Source organism: Mirounga leonina, unplaced genomic scaffold (assembly GCF_011800145.1).
Source record: "Mirounga leonina isolate KUSES-001 unplaced genomic scaffold, KU_Mleo_1.0 Mir_101609, whole genome shotgun sequence".
Classification (NCBI taxonomy): domain Eukaryota; kingdom Metazoa; phylum Chordata; class Mammalia; order Carnivora; family Phocidae; genus Mirounga; species Mirounga leonina.
In genome coordinates, this window is record NW_023270164.1 from 13,114,165 (window position 1) to 13,131,330 (window position 17,166).

The window sequence follows — 17,166 nt, forward strand, 5'->3', positions numbered from 1 at the left end:
CCTGAGCCGAAGGCAGTCGCTTAACCAACTGAGCCACCCAGGCGCCCTTGTATTCCTTAACTTTTAAACATAAAGACAAACATAAGAATTCAGAAAATTTGAAACTAAAAGAATGGGCAAAAGATAATCTGCACAAAATTGCGAAAATTGGCTTTCAGGAAAATAAGCATTACTAGAGAATAAGGGATATTTCACGTAGAAAAATTCAGTCTGTCAGGAATATTTAACAATTTTAAATACGAACCTAATAGTGTGGCTTCAAAATGTAAGGGGAAAAAATGGAAGAATCACAAGGAGAAATCAGTGTCAGAGTAAGCAGACAAAATCAGTAAGGAAAGATACGTAAGGGCGCCTGGGTGGCTCAGTTGGTTAAGCGACTGCCTTCGGCTCAGGTCATGATCCTGGAGTCCCGGGATCGAGTCCCGCATCGGGCTCCCTGCTCAGCGGGGGGTCTGCTTCCCCCTCTGCCCTCTTCCCTCTCGTGCTCTCTGTCTCTCATTCTCTCTGTCTCAGATAAATAAATAAAATCTTTAAAAAAAAAAAAAAAGAGGGGCGCCTGGGTGGCTCAGTTGGTTGAGCGACTGCCTTCGGCTCAGGTCATGATCCTGGAGTCCCGGGATCGAGTCCCGCATCGGGCTCCCTGCTCAGCAGGGCGTCTGCTTCTCCCTCTGCCCTCTTCCCTCTCATGCTCTCTGTCTCTCATTCTCTCTCTCTCAAATAAATAAATCTTTTTTTAAAAAAAGGAAAGATATGTAAGATTTGCACATCGTGATTAATAAATTTTACCTAATGGGAATAGATGGAACTGTGTATTCAACAACTGAATACGTATTCTTTTCAGTGTAATTATTCAGTCAGAGGACCTGTGCTGTATATTTCAATTCTTTGAAATGTTTTGCATTTTTATGACCCACCATATGGTCAATTTTTGTAAAAATTGCATACGTGCTTGAAAAGAATGTGTATTCACTTGAATGTAGATTACGTACGCTGCCTAACTTAGTGTTCCTATCCTGCACTTCTTTCAGTGCTGTGGTCACCTTGCCCTGACAAGGCAAGGACCCTTGGGCAGTGGCTTGGGTCCCGTGGCCTTTCTCAGCATCCACTTGACCAATAGGAAACGAGTTCATTCTTGCCATGTCACACAGTGCTACGTAGTAGAGCAGGTCCCTATGCTGTGGTTACTTTTCTCCCAGCTGTCCTAGGCTGCTCTACAAGCCTTTCTCTTTGAAATTTCTCCAGGCAAAAACCAGGCATCAGTTTCCAGGGCATACACTTTAAGCTCTGAAAACTTGGTCATCACACTCCATTCTACTGCAACACTGCAATGGGTCTCTGATTTTCTTTTCTTTTTTTTTTTTTTTTAAAGATTTTATTTATTTATTTGAGAGAGAGCACATGAGAGGGGGGAGGGTCGGGAGGGTCAGAGGGAGAAGCAGACTCCCTGCCAAGCAGGGAGCCCGATGCGGGACTCGATCCAGAGACTCCAGGATCATGACCTGAGCCGAAGGCAGTCGCCCAACCAACTGAGCCACCCAGGCGCCCTGGGTCTCTGATTTTCTATAGCTCAGAGCATATGGCTGGTGAGATGCCAGTCTTCCTTTCTTAACATATTCCAGATGTCTTTTAGTGGCTCTCTCAGATTTCCATTCAATTGATTTTTTTTTTAAAGATTTTATTTATTTGAGAGAGAGCAAGCACATGAGAGGGGGTAGGGTCAGAGGGAGAAGCAGACTCCCCGCCGAGCAGGGAGCCCGATGCGGGACTCGATCCCGGGACTCCAGGATCATGACCTGAGCCGAAGGCAGTTGCTCAACCAACTGAGCCACCCAGGCGCCCTCCATTCAATTGATTTTAATTGAGGTGGGTAACATAACCTCCCCTCCAGCTCAGAGTAGGGGCGATTTCTTTCACACCAGCCTCCACTAAGTTGACAACCTACAACTTAGGTATTTTATTTTAAATAGACTCTTCTTTAAGGTGTTTTCGAACTTCTGATCATCTTTATGAAGACTGCTTGGGCTAGCAGAATGAGAAAATATATTTTTCCCATCTCTGCAAAATGTGAGGTTACTTATTGCCTATTGTCCTGTTGTCAGTAGGCATTTGGATATAATGAATTTAGGAGAGAGGTATAAATTTGAAATTCCTTACAGATGTAGAAAGCATTTGAAGCCATGGATCCACAGGAACTCACCTAGGGAAGATTATATATGGAGAAGAGAGCCACAGGCAGAGTCCTGAAACCCTCTACATAATGAAGAACTTAGGATTGAGAAAAAGGACTACCAGAAAGATAGGAAGAAAACTAGGTGAGTGTGGTATCAGGAAAATCTAAAGGAAATAAAGTGTTGGAAGAAGTAATAAGCAGTCAACAATTTCAAATGGTGAGAGGTCGGGGCACCTGGGTGGCTCAGTCGTTAAGCATCTGCCTTCGGCTCAGGTCATGATCTCAGGGTCCTGGGATCGAGTCCCGCGTCGGGCTCCCTGCTGGGCGGGAAGCCTGCTTCTCTCTCTCCCACTCCCCCTGCTTGTGTTCCCTCTCTCGCTGTGTCTCTCTCTGTCAAATAAATAAATAAAATCTTTGAAAAAAAATGGTGAGAGGTCATGCAAAGAGGGTATAGGAAATTGTTAATTTGGCAAGATGCAGGTCAGCAGAGACCTTGGGAAGAGCTACTTTCACGGAAGAGGAAAGCCTGACTGAAGAGGATTAAGGTGAAATGGGAGGTGAGTAAATAGATATGGTGATTATAGAAAATGTATTTTAAGGAGTTTTGATGTGAGGAAGAAGGAAACGGAAATTTAGGTAGCTGGCATGAGGCAAGGACGGGATTATTTTTTGATTGAGTGATATTAAGGCATGTTTGTGTGGTACAGGCAAGGATGGAAGACTTGATAAGGCCGTAGGGATGGGATTCAGGCACAAATGGAGGGGTTGGCCTTGCATAGGAACAGGGACAACTTTCCACAGTCATGTGGGAAGGCTAATATTGGAGGACCAAAGGAGAAATTTCTATCTGAGTAGAAGAGAAGATTAGAAAGCAGACTGGGGGACTTCTGCTTTTCCTTTTATACCTTTCTATGAGTTTTGAATTTTTAAAAAATATTTTCTTTATTTGAGATCGCAAGAGCAGGGGCAGAGGGAGAAGCAGACTCCCTGCTGAGCAGGGAGCCTGATGCAGGACTCGATCCCAGGACTCCAGGATCATGACCTGAGCTGAAGGCAGATGCTTAACCTACTGAGCCACCCAGGCACCCCCTATGATTTTTTACTTTTTTAAAAAAGATTTTATTTATTTATTAGAGCATGAGTGATGGGGAGGGACAGAGGGAGAAGGAGAAGCAGACTCCCCACTGAGCGGGGAGCCTGATGTGGGGCTTGATCCCAGGACTCCAGGATCATGACCTGAGCTGAAGGCAGTTGCTTAACTGACTGAGTCCCCCAGGTGCCCCGATTTTTGAATTTTGACCATGACTATATCTGTTTTTCTAAAATGGTAAAGATCTGTTACTAGATTGGAAAAGTATTTTTATTTTTTTAAGTAGGCTCCATGCCCAGTGTGGAGCCCATCACAGGGCTTGCACTCAAGACCTGAGCTGAGATCAAGAGTCGGACACTTAATCGACTGAGCCACCCAGGTGCGCCAGAAAAGTATTTTTAAAGAGAAGCCTGTGGTCACTTACTTTGCAGCCGTCTTGTGCATAAGGGTACACGTGAACCCCCCCACTAGGAGAAACTGCAGCTCTTATACGCTTCCCTTCTTTGGCCAAGGTGCAGCCAGGCCTGACGAACAGATAATGAAGACATTCTGCCAGGGTCACATTAAGATCCTTAGAGGCTCTGAGCCTTGGAAAGATTATGGAGTGCCCTCCTTCCCATTTGCCATACGTATTTCATGATAAAAAAGTCGATGGTAGGGACCCCTGGGTGGCTCAGTCGGTTAAGCGTCTGCCTTAGGCTCAGGTCATGATCCGAGGGTCCTGCGTTGGGTTCCTTGCTCAGCAGGGAGCCTGCTTCTCCCTCTGCCTGCCGGTACCCCTGCTTGTGTGCACTCTCTCTCTCCCTCTCTCTCTTTCAGACGAATAAATAATCTTAAAAAAATTGATGGTAAAATGGGGAGCCTGGGTGGTGCAGTGGGTTAAGCGTCTGACTCTTGGTTTTGGCTCAGGTTGTGATCTCAGGGTTGTGGGATCGAGCCCCCAGCCGTGCTCTGTGCTCAGTGAGGAGTCTGCTTTAGGACTCTCTCTCTCCCTCTGCCCCTCCTCTGTGCGTGCTCTCTCTATCTCTCCCTCCTTCTCTACCCCTCTCTTCCCTCTCCCTGTCTAAAATTAAAATTGATGGTAAAATTCTTGTATTTTTCCCATGATGTTGATTTTGCTGTTTCTTTGAATAGCAAATTCAAGTATCAAAATGTTTTTAATGATCTCTTCCTCATTGCCACGGGTCCCTTGTTTGGCCATTAGGGTGACCTAGCACTGATTCCAGTCCTTCCTTCAGACATTTATCCTTCCCGGTCCATCACCTAGTCCTGGATTGTTCTAGATGCAAGGAAATAGTACATCCTGGAGACCATACTCCCGTTTCCATGTCTATTATCTGGGTGCAGGAGAGAGGTGCCCGCTGGATGGCACTAAGCGCCTCATGACCACAGGAAACCAATTTGAGTGTTTCATTGCGGCCACAAGGGCAGGCATTTATTGCAAGGATGCTGGGGTGCTTCCAGGAATTGAAGCAATGAGTTGGCTTGGGAAGGGAGGGCACCAGGGCAGCGCCTGGGGACCTCAGCTGTGTGGGAACCAAGCATCTCATTCTTCTTTTTAAAAAAGATTTTATTTATTTATTTTGACAGAGAGTAAGAGAGGGAACAAAAGCCAGGGGAGTGGGAGAGGGAGAAGCAGGCTTCCCGCTGAGCAGGGAGCACGATGCGGGGCTCGATCCCAGGAGCACGATGCGGGGCTCGATCCCAGGACCCCGGGATCATGACCTGAGCCAAAGGCAGACGCTTAATGACTGAGCCACCCAGGCCCCGCATCTCATTCTTCTTAAAGGCTCCTAATTCTTGACAACCAAGTCCTGCTGCTAACGCCGGGAGGCCCAGGCACCACCTCCTCCCTGCAGGAAGGGGCCAGGCTGAGGGCCGAGGTCCAGCGCTAAGCAAGCAGAACTCCGCTAGGGTATACTCAGGCAGCACGGCCCCACGGGCCAGGCAGCGTATTCCGGGCCAAGGCCAGCCGTCCCAGGGCTCAGGGAACGGACTCTTCCTAGAACACCCTCTGCTTGATCTTTGGACGCTGGCTATGTACTTCTTCGGAGCGCCGTCCTGACTCCCTGGGACCTGCACCTGCGGCCCCTTTCCCCAAGTGCCCGCGGCTCTCAGTGCAGGAGCTCTGCGAGGCTCTCAGACCCAGGCCCGTCCCCCCCGCCCCCGCCCGCCGGCAGCTCCACTACAGAAGCTGCTCCCCGCCCCGCCCCACCCCCCAACTCCCACCTGCTGCCGACCCGACCCCGGGCTCCGCCAGACTTGAGGGTCTTGGGGCGGTGTCTTCCCCTTTCTCAGCCGTCGGGGAGGTGCCAGCAAGTAGGCATGGCCTTGGTGTGCCTTGTCCCCTCCCGCTGCCCCCGGGCGGCTCAGCGTTTGCTGGGCCAGGAGGCCGACTGCCAGATGGTCATCCCACCCGCGGCCTTGGGAGCCCGAGGAGGAGGTGAGGGGCAGGCACAGATTCTGCAGGGCACCGATAAGACGGGCAGAGGGACGTGCCCGCTCAGTCCCCGCAGCCTTGGCGGCTCTGCGCCTCGGGACCCGGGGTCCAGGCCTGTGCCCAGAGTGGCCCTGGGGCTTCATCCTTCTCGGGAAGGGCAGAACGTGGAGTGGGAGGGGGGCCAGGGCGGGGGGCAGGCTCCGCTGTGGGGAGGACGGCCTATCACGGTTTCTGACTGCTCCTCAGGACCTGGCCTCTGAGGGGACGTTTCCCAGCCCCAGAGACGTTTCTGGACGTGGCGATTCCTCCGTCCCTGGCCCCGCAGTGCTGGGGGAGGCTGCATGGACGAAGGGAAGGACAGGGGAGGAAGATCAGGGTTGTACAAGGGGATGCAGAGCCTGTATGTACTCCAGGAATGGCGTGCGCGGTACAAGGTGATCTCTCCCCAGCAGCCCTTGCTGAAGTGCAGTGGACAGTGCTCTGGAAGAGAATCCAAGAACTGATTTGGCTCTTGGTTCTACTTCTTAAAAGCTGTGTGTCTACCTTTAACAGGTAGCCGATCCTGTTTTGAGTCTCAGCCTTGTTGCTTGTAAAATGGAGACAATTCCTACCTTACAGGGATTCCACATCACATGAGATTAAAAAAAAAAAATGCAGTGTGCAAAGGCAAGAACCAGGCCTGTTCCAAAGGCACTGTGAACGTTGGTGGTAACCAAGTCTGAATTTTCTCGAGGACCAGGGCTAGAGGCCAGGATAGACCAGAGGTATGGGCCAACCCTGCCGGAGAAGCACCCACGGACTTCCCTCACCCTGGGTCACATCTCCCCATTCCCCTCCTCCTCAGTGCTCCCAAGGGGCCATCTTGCTCTTTAGTGCGCTCCCAAGGCCCATAAATGAGTTCCTCAGGCAAAAGCCACCCCACCTACATCTGATGGCCAAGATGAAACGCCAAGCAGAGATTGTGCTGTAGAACAGTGTGTGGGGTATGATGCTGTGTGTGTGTGTGTGTGTGTAGAATATATGTGTAAAATATGCTCGCATATTCATTTTCTATGAATATCAAAGAGTAGCCAATTTTCGTTTCTATGAAAATTTATGGGTGGGTACCCAAGAAACTAACAGTGGTTTTTCCCTAGGCAGTGCAACTGGGATCAGGGGCAGGGAGGAGAGAGGACTTTTAAAATGTTTGCCAGTCATTACATTTGAGTATTTTTATCCTGTGCATGTGTTACTTTCATAATGAAGAAAACTTGAAATCAAAAGATACAGATGAGGGGCGCCTGGCTGGCTCAGACAGTAGAGCGTGCGACTCTTGATCTCGGGGTTAGGAGTTCAAGCCCCACGTTGGGTGTGAAGCCTACTTGAAAATAAAATCTTATAAAAAAAGATCTAGATGATAAAGTGATATTTAAATACAGATGATAGAAAATGGTATATTGGATGGATATATTGGATGGTATAATGGATAAATGATAAGTCAGTATGAGCCAGAGACAGGTGAACAGATATGTCCGTGTCTCAGTTTCCTCACATATGAAATGTTACCTACTTCGCAGGATTATTGTGAGGATTAAGTGACAACCCATTAGAGCCCTTGGAACAGTTCCTGACACACATTAAGTGCTCAATAAATGTTCTCTTTAGTGTAAAAATGGCGTGGAAGGAGACAGGCTGGCTTGATGTGATGATCTCTTTTGCCATCTTGTGGTCAGCGTGTGCCATGCAAAAGTATTAATACCAGCAAGGCTTATTTTCAACCGTCTCTGTAGGGGGAGTGTATGAGTTCAGGCCTTAGTGGGGTCGCGAACTTATGACTTTATTTTTTTTTATTTTCTTTTTTGTGGGGGGAAACCTATGACTTTTAAAATAGAAAAAGAGTTTAAGTGCATAAACAACTTTATAAATAGGCAGGTGAGACTTTATACATAGCTAGACGAGACTTACCGTCCTCTGCTCTGGACTCCTCTTTGCTCTTAGATCCAGGTCGCCAGCCCTGACGGTGTCAAGGAGAAACGGTACATTGACTGGTTCTTGTTTGTTTTTTGACCTCTCTTTATCCATCAGACTTCTTAGTTGTAAGCAACAGAACCCATTGTAGCTTCTTGAAGCAGAAAAGGGATTTGGGGGGGCGCCTGGGTGGCTCTGTTGGTTGAGCGTCTGCCTTTGGTTCACGTCATGATCCTGGAGTCCCGGGATCGAGCCCCATGCCGGGCTCCCCGCTTGGTGGGGAGTCTGCTTCCCCTTTGCCCTTCACCCCGCTTGTGCGCTCTCTCTCTAATAAATAAATAAAATCTTAAAAAAAAAAAAAAGAAAGAAAAGAGATTTTTGTTAATGGCTATTAGAGCTCCAGAAAATCTCCAACAGGGGACAGCATCTGGCTTGGGGGCTAGACAGCCAGGGCTTGATGCAATCCCACCTACTCTGAGGACAGGCACTGCTGAGATGGACCTCAGGACCGTGGCATTAGGACATCTACTACAAGCGCCCGTGAGAACTCGGGCTCTCTAGTCCAGCTTTTCACCAGGCACGGATTCAACTGGAAAATTATCTCCTCACTTGTTTCTCTCTTCGGATTCCAGGTCCCGATGGGGAGCACCTGATGGGTGGAGCCTAGGGCTCCCACCTCTCCCCTAGGCTGAGTTCTGCTTTTCACCTCGGGGAGGCAGGACTCTTGATTGCAGGGATTCCAGAAATTTAGAAAGGCTACTCAGGGGCGCCTGGGTGGCTCAGATGGTTAAGCGTCTGCCTTGGGCTCAGGTCATGATCCCAGGGTCCTGGGATCGAGTCCCGCATCGGGCTCTCTGCTCCTTGGGAGCCTGCTTCTCCCTCTGCCTCTCTCTCTCTCTGTCTCTCATGAATAAATAAATAAAAATCTTAAAAAAAAAAAAAAAAAGAAAAGAAAGAAAGGCTACTCAGAGGCTGACTAGGGCAGGGGGCGCAGTTCTGTTGCCAGGGAGAGGATATTGAGCATGCGCACTTCAAAACCCCATGCATGTCCCTTCCTGTCTAGCAATAGGTTCTAGATATGGTCCAGGCACTGCTGGCGATCTAGGTCTGTTTAACTCTGTTAAACTCCATATTCATTGACCAGTAATACCAGATGGGAGGATTCTTTTAGGCTGGACACTTCAGAGGGGCAGGGACCATGTCTGTCTGGTTTATCACTGTATTGCCCCAGCAGCTAGCTTGGCACCTCAATCCACGAATGAAGGGGCCAGTTAAGCTGGCTACTTTCCTTATGTAGTTGTAAATTTTCACTGAGACTTAGGGCCCCTACTCTCAGGAGAAGCCCAAGGGGTACAGTCTGGGGGATGTCTTGTTGAGTAAGAGGGATCAAAAGAGAGGTAGCTTCCCTTGTCCCAAGCTACAACTTCCCGTAGGCTTTCTGCCTCCCCTCCAGGAGGCTTACTGCCCGAGTAGACACAGTCAGTGTCTCTATTCAGAGGGAAAGGACAATCAAGCACGGACCACCAGATTTTACCGTTCAGACAGACGCTTTCTTGAAAAAATACTGCACTCGGGACATATTTCGAGGAGGGGCGTAGGCAATATCCCGACAGTGGCATTGCTCAAGGTGGCTGGGTCTGAAAGCCTATCGGAATGGACCTTTTACCTCTAGCAGGGGGGACAGGCAGCAGCTTCAAAGGAGATTTGCTCTACCCACCGCTGAATGGCACCTCGCCACGTCCGGCTACAACTGTTGAAAGGCACGGGCCACCAGAGGGAGCAGGTGTGCCTCTGCTGGGGTGGACCGGGGCCCTTCCCGCTTGGATCCCCCTCTGCTCTGGAAAACCACCGCTGTCGCTCAGCAGCAGGGAAGCCGGCCCCGTGTAGGGTCCCAGCCTCCAGTCACCCACCCAAAGTGAGACAGGGAATGTAAAGGCCTGCCTTCAGGTCACCTCTGCCCACTTTGGGGCTTACTGGCCACTCGGAATGTGGCCTGCCAGCCCTCATCATTTCCAGGGTCCCCAAGACCACCCGCACATGCACTGAGTTCGATAGAAGGACTCAAGGGACTCACTATATAATTGTATTCACAGCTAAGGTGTATTACAGCAACCAGATACACAAGAAGATCAACAAGGGGAAAAAAAAAAGACACAGGTGGGGCCCTGAGGCTTCCTTATGCTCTCTCCCTTCTGTGAGAGGGGTTTTACCAAGCACGCTCTTCCTCCGGAGTGGAAATGCACAATATGGGGGGGATGTTTTTGCCCAAGGACGCTCACTCAGTGTTCAAGATTGTGTGTGTGTGTTTGTGTGTGTGTACTTAGCTAGGGGAATGGTCACTAGGCACCCTCTACCTAGCATGTACCCAAACCCCAGATTCTCAGAAGGGAAGCAGGTGTTCAGCATAAATGACATTTATACAAACAGGCGAGGGACAGCGGACCATTCTTATCAATGAGGGAACAGGTCAAATGCCGTATTAATTTTCCATTCCTGCTGTGACAAATCTTCGCAAACTTAGACGCTTAAACTATACAAACTATTATCTTGGCTCCCCGGAGGTCAGAAGTCCAGCACAGCCTGACTGGGCTGAAACCCGGGTGTGCATTGCTTTCTGGAGGCTCCAGGGCAGGATCTGGTTCCTGCTTACTCGGGTTGCTGGCAGAATTCAGTTCAGAGGTCCCTGTTCCATTGCAGGCCATAAACTGAAGGCTGTTCCCAGCTCTAGAGGCCACCACATTCCTTGGCTTTTGAGACCTTTCTCCATCTTCAAAGCCAGAACAGTGAGTGGCATTCATCTCAGTCACATCTTTCTGGCCCCTCTTCTATCATCCCATCTGTCTGGCCACAGCTGGGAAAAGTTCTCCATTTTTAAGGACTCATGTGATTAGATTAGGCGCACCCAGTTAATCCAGGATCATCTCCCCATCTCAAAGCCCCTAACCTTAATCACATCTGCAAAATCCCTTTTGCCTTGTAATGTAACATATTTATAGGTTCCAGGGATTAGGACGTGGACATCTTTAGGCAGCCAGTATTCTGCCTGTAAGTGCCAAGTTCTCAGACGCCAGCCAAGAGCCAGCCTTGAAAGCAAGCCTTTCTGAAGACAGTAGTCTCAGGTCTGCTATATTAACTCTTTTCTGCATGCCTGTGCATATCTGAAGGGACATCATTAGTGACAGCTGACACCACCTTCTAATAGTGTGTGGCCCCTCTCGTTCTTGTAATGTTTTGGACTTCATAGACAACTGGACCCGGGCCCCAGCTCACAAACACACACTCTAGCCTCGGGGCTGTGCAGTGCTGTCCCTTTCCCACCCTTCGACCTTGTTAGGAAACAAGGTCAAAGAAACTGTCAGGCCAAGGTGATTATTAGCACTGGGCTTGGCAGAAAATAAGTTCCAGTTTAAATTCTTAGCTACGTATGAAGCGCAGCTTCCTTATTTTCTCAGATTCTCGTTTCCTCATCTGCTTGTAGGTATCCTACCACAGTCTTACACATTTAAATGAGAGAATGCACATGATGCACGTGCAAGACAGTACCTTCCAGGTCCTAATGGCTAGTGTGTACGAGCTGGAATGTCCGGTGGGCGCAAAACCAAGATTGAAGCCTCCTATTTCCACGTGGGGCTTCCTCTTGGGGGAGAAAGAAGAAGAGGCAGAGGCTCACTTTTAGGATCTAGCTTGGTCTTTTTCCCCCCTTGAACACATCTCTTTACTGACAAATTTATTTCTCCTTCTTGCCGTGAAAGTGTGACATTGTGAATTATTAACCTTTGTTTTTCACCCCCAGCTCTAGCTTGTCCTTGTACTCCTGGCCTTGCCTCATTCACAGCAGGTCCAAGGCTCTGCCCCAGGGGTAGAGTTATTTTAGCAGAAATGCAAATAGAATCAAAGAGCCCAAGATCAGCTTTTGAGTTTCAGAAGACACTTCAGGAAATTTGCACAGAGAAAATAGGACTGGAAGAAAGGCTTTTTTGAGTTGTAGGATCTTAGGTCTTTGAATACCGGGAGATAAGGACCTGGTTTATCTACAGGCATAAGAATATGTAGTCTGTCCCAAGGACTACCAGCTATGCCAGACTAGATAAAGATCCCAAAGACTGAAGGGAGGGCTGAGAGGGAGGCAGAGAGCAACTGAAGACATTCAAGGCTCAGGGGACCCCAAGCCCCATTTCAGACTCCACTGAAGCCTTAAGGAGAAATATTCTTCTCTCTCTCCCTCCCTCCCCCCTCTCCCCGCCCCCCTCCCTCTCTTCCTCCCTCCTCCTCCTCTTCCTCCTTCTCCCTGCTTCTTCTTCCTCCTCCCTCCTCCCTCCTTCCCCTTCTCTCTGTCTCTCTCCCTCTCTCCCCACTGGATTTGGGTTCCCTCTCATCTTCAAATATCGCAGTGGTATAACCTGGAGGACCAAAGGGCCACTTGATTAGCTTTTAATCTGGGCCTTAGGATTGAGAGAAGAAATGAGACTGTGGTGTTATCAAAGGTCCATCCCCAGCTACTAGGGTGGGAGGGGTTTGCAGCCAAAGACCTGTACTATTAAAGACTTAGAGTTTCCCTGCTGTGGGCCCTCAGCAAACCACTTTAGGTTCTCTGAGCAAAAAGACACTGCCCTGCTGCTTTGGTAGTCACTCTCAAGTGAAGACACCCTTTCCTTCCGTTACTAGAATATCCATGCGGTTTCCTGACAGCAAGGTGACAATGTCCAGGTCACAACAGGTGAATAAAACACACCCAGACAGACTGAGCCCACTTGTTCTGGGATCCGTTGTTCACGGAGAGATGTCAGGTTTCCCCATTTCTGGTGGATGCGTGCCTGACCAAGGCAGTGAGCAAGGAGTCTCAGGATGGCATTTGGAGGGACCCAAATTGGGGCAGATTGAAATTATTAACAACTCAGCCATGTCCAATCCCTTCTGCCTCAACTACTAACATCCCATGGCTTCTCGCTTAACAACCCTCTGAATTTGGCGGAGGCTTCGTGTAACCTCTGAAGAAACTGAAAGATGCCCCGAGAGCACTGTGCATCATGGTTAAAAGCAAATGAATATTGTTCTTCCAGCTGGGCTGCCTGGACGTATGGCAGGAGAAACCGTGAGTCCCAGTGAATTACAGGCAAACTACAGCGCGCAAGTTGATTTTTGTTCATTTTTTTCAAGGGGGAGGGGCTGTAGAGGTGATCAGATTCTCACGGGGTACCAAGATTTATGACATTGTTGCAGGAGGACATCCTGGATGTGTGCTTTATTAACTGCGCACCCTATGAAAACTCATTTGCAATCCCCACGTCATGCTTTTCCTGCCTGTGAAGTGGGAAAAACAATACCAAGCACACAGAGTTATTGTGAGGAATTAATTAAGGTGTTTTGTAAATAAACTGATTTTTAAATGAGGGGTATTCATGTGTTAGCCCTCCTGGCCACCCCGAAACGAGTAACTCTGTTAAATAAAGGGCGGTCAGTTGGGATTTGGGATATCAGAGAGGCGCGTTTTTGCAAAATGTATGTGTACATAGTTTGTACATGACGTACTGATGTGTTTAATTCTGTCTTTTTTTTTTTAAGGAATCGTTTTCATAGATTATTTGGTTTGTGTGCTTTAAAAATAATGATGATGGTGATCATAATAATGTCTTGTACTTGCGCAGTCAGTACCTTACCGTTTATCTCATCGGGTTGTTGACAAAGCCCTCCTCTTACTCTTGTAAATGAAATGAGGCTATTGCTGGGTCCGCAGTGTTTGGTTGCCATGGTTTGAGTTCGTTTCATAAGCTGTTGCTTGGCAATCCCACGCGTCAGCTGGCTCTTTTTCCTCCGCACTCGTACCACACGCTGTCTGAAGTATAATGAGACAGGCTGGGCAAAGGAGGGTGGCGGTCCCCAAGCACTTTCTATCTTCCCCCACAGTGCTGATGCCTGATAAATGTGTCAAGAGCGGAGCCATGAAGTGGTTATGAACATGGGATTCAGAGTTATACAGAAGTGCATTCAAATTCTGCTTGGGGATCTGGTTCCATGTGACCTTTAGTTATTCGCTTAGAAGCCTGTCTCAGTGTCCTCATGTGCAAAGTGGGGGATGATAATACCCAGCTCCTAGAGTGGTTGCAGGGATCAAGGGAGAAGATCCAGGGGTGCCTGGGTGGCTCAGTCGTTGGGCATCTGCCTTCAGCTCGGGTCGTGATCTCAGGGTCCTGGGATCGAGCCCCGCGTCGGGCTCCCTGCTCCGCGGGAAGCCTGCTTCTCCCTCTCCCACCCCCCCTGCTTGTGTTCCCTCTCTCGCTGTGTCTTTCTCTGTCACATAAATAAATAAAATCTTAAAAAAAAAAGAAAAGGGAGAAGATCCATAACTTTCCTGGTTCTGCAGTACAATGCTCTGATGTAACAGTCAGTTTGGATTCAGTTTGTACAGTTACGTCCCATTTTCCTTTATACATAGAATAGTGGGCCCGCTGCAAATCCATGGAGTAAAACAGGAATTTATAAATAATCAGGACCAAGGAAAAGAACAGGGGGTGTGATTACCAAAGGGAAGACAAATAGGGATGAGCAGATACACAATATCTGAAGAAGATGTCCACCCCGGGTGGAGGGTGGGGAAGCACCATGCATCCAAAGGGCTTGCATGGGGGAGTGGGGCCTGTCTCCTTCCTGTCTCCTTTCTGGATAAACACATACCAGGTGTCGGTGGCTGGTAAAACAGCTCTCAGGCGGAGAAAAACCCTGTGTTTTGAAGCATCTGACAATTTCCGTGGTGTAATTACTCCTACTATGGCTGATTTCAGGCTACCAATGTCTTTGAAAGGAAAGCGAAGTTGGAAAGAGATGCCTACCATCTGCTCTCGGGAGCCCAATGGAGCCTGCTCTAGCACAGAACTCATTCCTGGGTGCCTGGGTGGCTCAGTTGGTTGGGCGACTGCCTTCGGCTCAGGTCATGATCCTGGAGTCCCGGGATCGAGTCCCGCATCGGGCTCCCTGCTCGGCGGGGAGTCTGCTTCTCCCTCTGACCCTACCCCCTCTCATGTGCTTGCTCTCTCTCAAATAAATAAAATCTTAAAAAAAAAAATCAATTGAATGGAAATCTGAGAGAGCCACTAAAAGACATCTGGAATATGTTAAGAAAGGAAGACTGGCATCTCACCAGCCGTATGCTCTGAGCTATAGAAAATCAGAGACCCGGGGCGCCTGGGTGGCTCAGTTGGTTGGGCGACTGCCTTCGGCTCAGGTCATGGTCCTGGAGTCCCGGGATCGAGTCCCGCATCGGGCTCCCTGCTCGGCGGGGAGTCTGCTTCTCCCTCTGACCCTCCCCCTTCTCATGCTCTGTCTCATTCTCTCTCTCAAATAAATAAATAAAATCTTTAAAAAAAAACAAAAAAAAGAACTCGTTCCTGCCCCAGCAGCTTTATTGTTGTTGTTGTTCCTCATTGAAGCACATTCCCAACAAGCTCCTGTCTGTTTTTAGTTTAGCGAGGTCAGTTCTCAAGACTGCTTTTCTGGCCTTCAATTTTCCCAGACTGGAAGCACGTAGTTGAGGAAATCTCTGCTGTTCAGGCCCAATGCACACCGTTGTAGGGCTGGCTTCTGTGTCCTTTCTGTCCCCGGACCAGGACTCCATGACTTTGCAGGATCCGGAGGAGACTCAGGAGTTAGGTATCACCTAGGTTAATGTCTTCTTTCAAGATTATTTTCTTTTATCTTTTTTTTTTTTTACATAACCCAACTCAAACATGCCCCCTCGTCATAGTCCTTCACATTCTTAGTTCTGTAATGTACACGACCTAGTATTTTTATATTAGTCACCAACCAGTTTTAAAATTAATCACTTTAGGGCGCCTGGGTGGCTCAGTCGGTTAAGCGACTGCCTTTGGCTCAGGTCATGATCCTGGAGTCCCTGGATCGAGTCCCGCATCGGGCTCCCTGCTCGGCGGGGAGTCTGCTTCTCCCTCTGACCTTCCTCCCTCTCATGCTCTCTCTCAAATAAATAAATAAAATCTTTTAAAAAAAATTAATCACTTTAATACTAAGGTCGTGGATCACTACATCAAAAACTAATGATGTATGGTGACTAACATAACAAAATAAAATAAAATAAAAATAAATAAATAAATAAAATTAATCACTTTTATTTATTTTTTAGAATTAAAAAAAAATTATTTGACAGAGAGAGACACAGCGAGAGAGGGAACACAAGCAGGGGGAGTGGGAGAGGGAGAAGCAGACTCCCTGCCGAGCAGGGAGCCCGATGCGGGGCTCGATCCCAGGACCCTGGGATCATGACCTGAGCCGAAGGCAGATGCCCAACGACTGAGCCACCCAGGCGCCCCAAATTAATCACTTTTAAATGAATCTGTGCCACCATACAACTTTTCATCTAAGAGAACTTCAGTGTAGTTGTCTGGTTCTGAGAACTGGAATAGATAAACAACTGGGGGGGTGTTGAATTCCCTGATGGACTGACTGGTTTCAAGTGTCAGTGATTTTCATTCACAAGAATAAGGCACATTGACCAGCTTCTGGTGAAACTATGTTGTATGTGTTTTACATTTTCCCTGACAGTGTCCAGTTGAATGGCTTCTGCAGTTACAGTGCCCCCAAACAAAGTGTTTCCCTTACAAATCAGCTGAGAAGTACCCGTATGTTTATGTTTTATAGATAGCAAAAGAGAAAATTAGATATCCTACCCCAGAGCTTTCTAAGGAGGGTAGGCCCCATTAATGGAAGAATTTCGGGGGGGGGGTGCCTAGGTACAAAGTCATGAACCTCCATATAATTAATAGCTTGTCACAAATCTGGGGGGAGTTTTCATTAGTGGGTAGAGTGTGCAAATTTGGAGGAAGAAGCTAGAAGAGACTTCAATTTCCCTGAAAGAGTAAAAGGAGTGATCAAGTGGACCTGGGCAAGATCTGTGAGGGAGAGGAGGAAGCCAGGGAAAACGGCAGGCTGTTTGGGAGATGGTGCAGGTGGCGGGGAGGAGGTGGGTCTGATTCCTGGAGACTGAAAAGAAAGATTTGGGAGAAGAAATAATGTCTAAGGGGACTTTCAAGTTAAATTCTGTGGGGGCAACCCTCCTAACACATCTCCCTCTAGGAAATATTCATTTAATTGTATAATGCTCACTGTTTGATGGGAATGGATGGTGACTATGAACAAAATCTGATTTCAAGATTTAGAGATGGAGAAGAACGGAGCCTGTGGGTCAGAGAAGCTGACGTGGCTCATATACAGTCTTGTGTAAATGAAGGGACATCTTGGCTTGGAAAGACCTAGTGTTTACCACTCACTGGTTAGGCTAGGATGGAGGGTATTTACTGTGCCTGGCTGGAAGACCATAGGCTAGGATGGCATGGGGAGGACTGGGATGGAGTCCCCTCGAATGTGAGTCTGCAGGCTCCTGGAACTTTTCTCCCACCTGGGTTGGGCTTCATGTTCTCTGGAGATACTGCCCAGGAGGCACAAACCCTTGCTGGGGATAGTCTGGCCAGATCTGGAAGAGCAGATTCTCAGCAGGAGAAAAAACCCCCACAA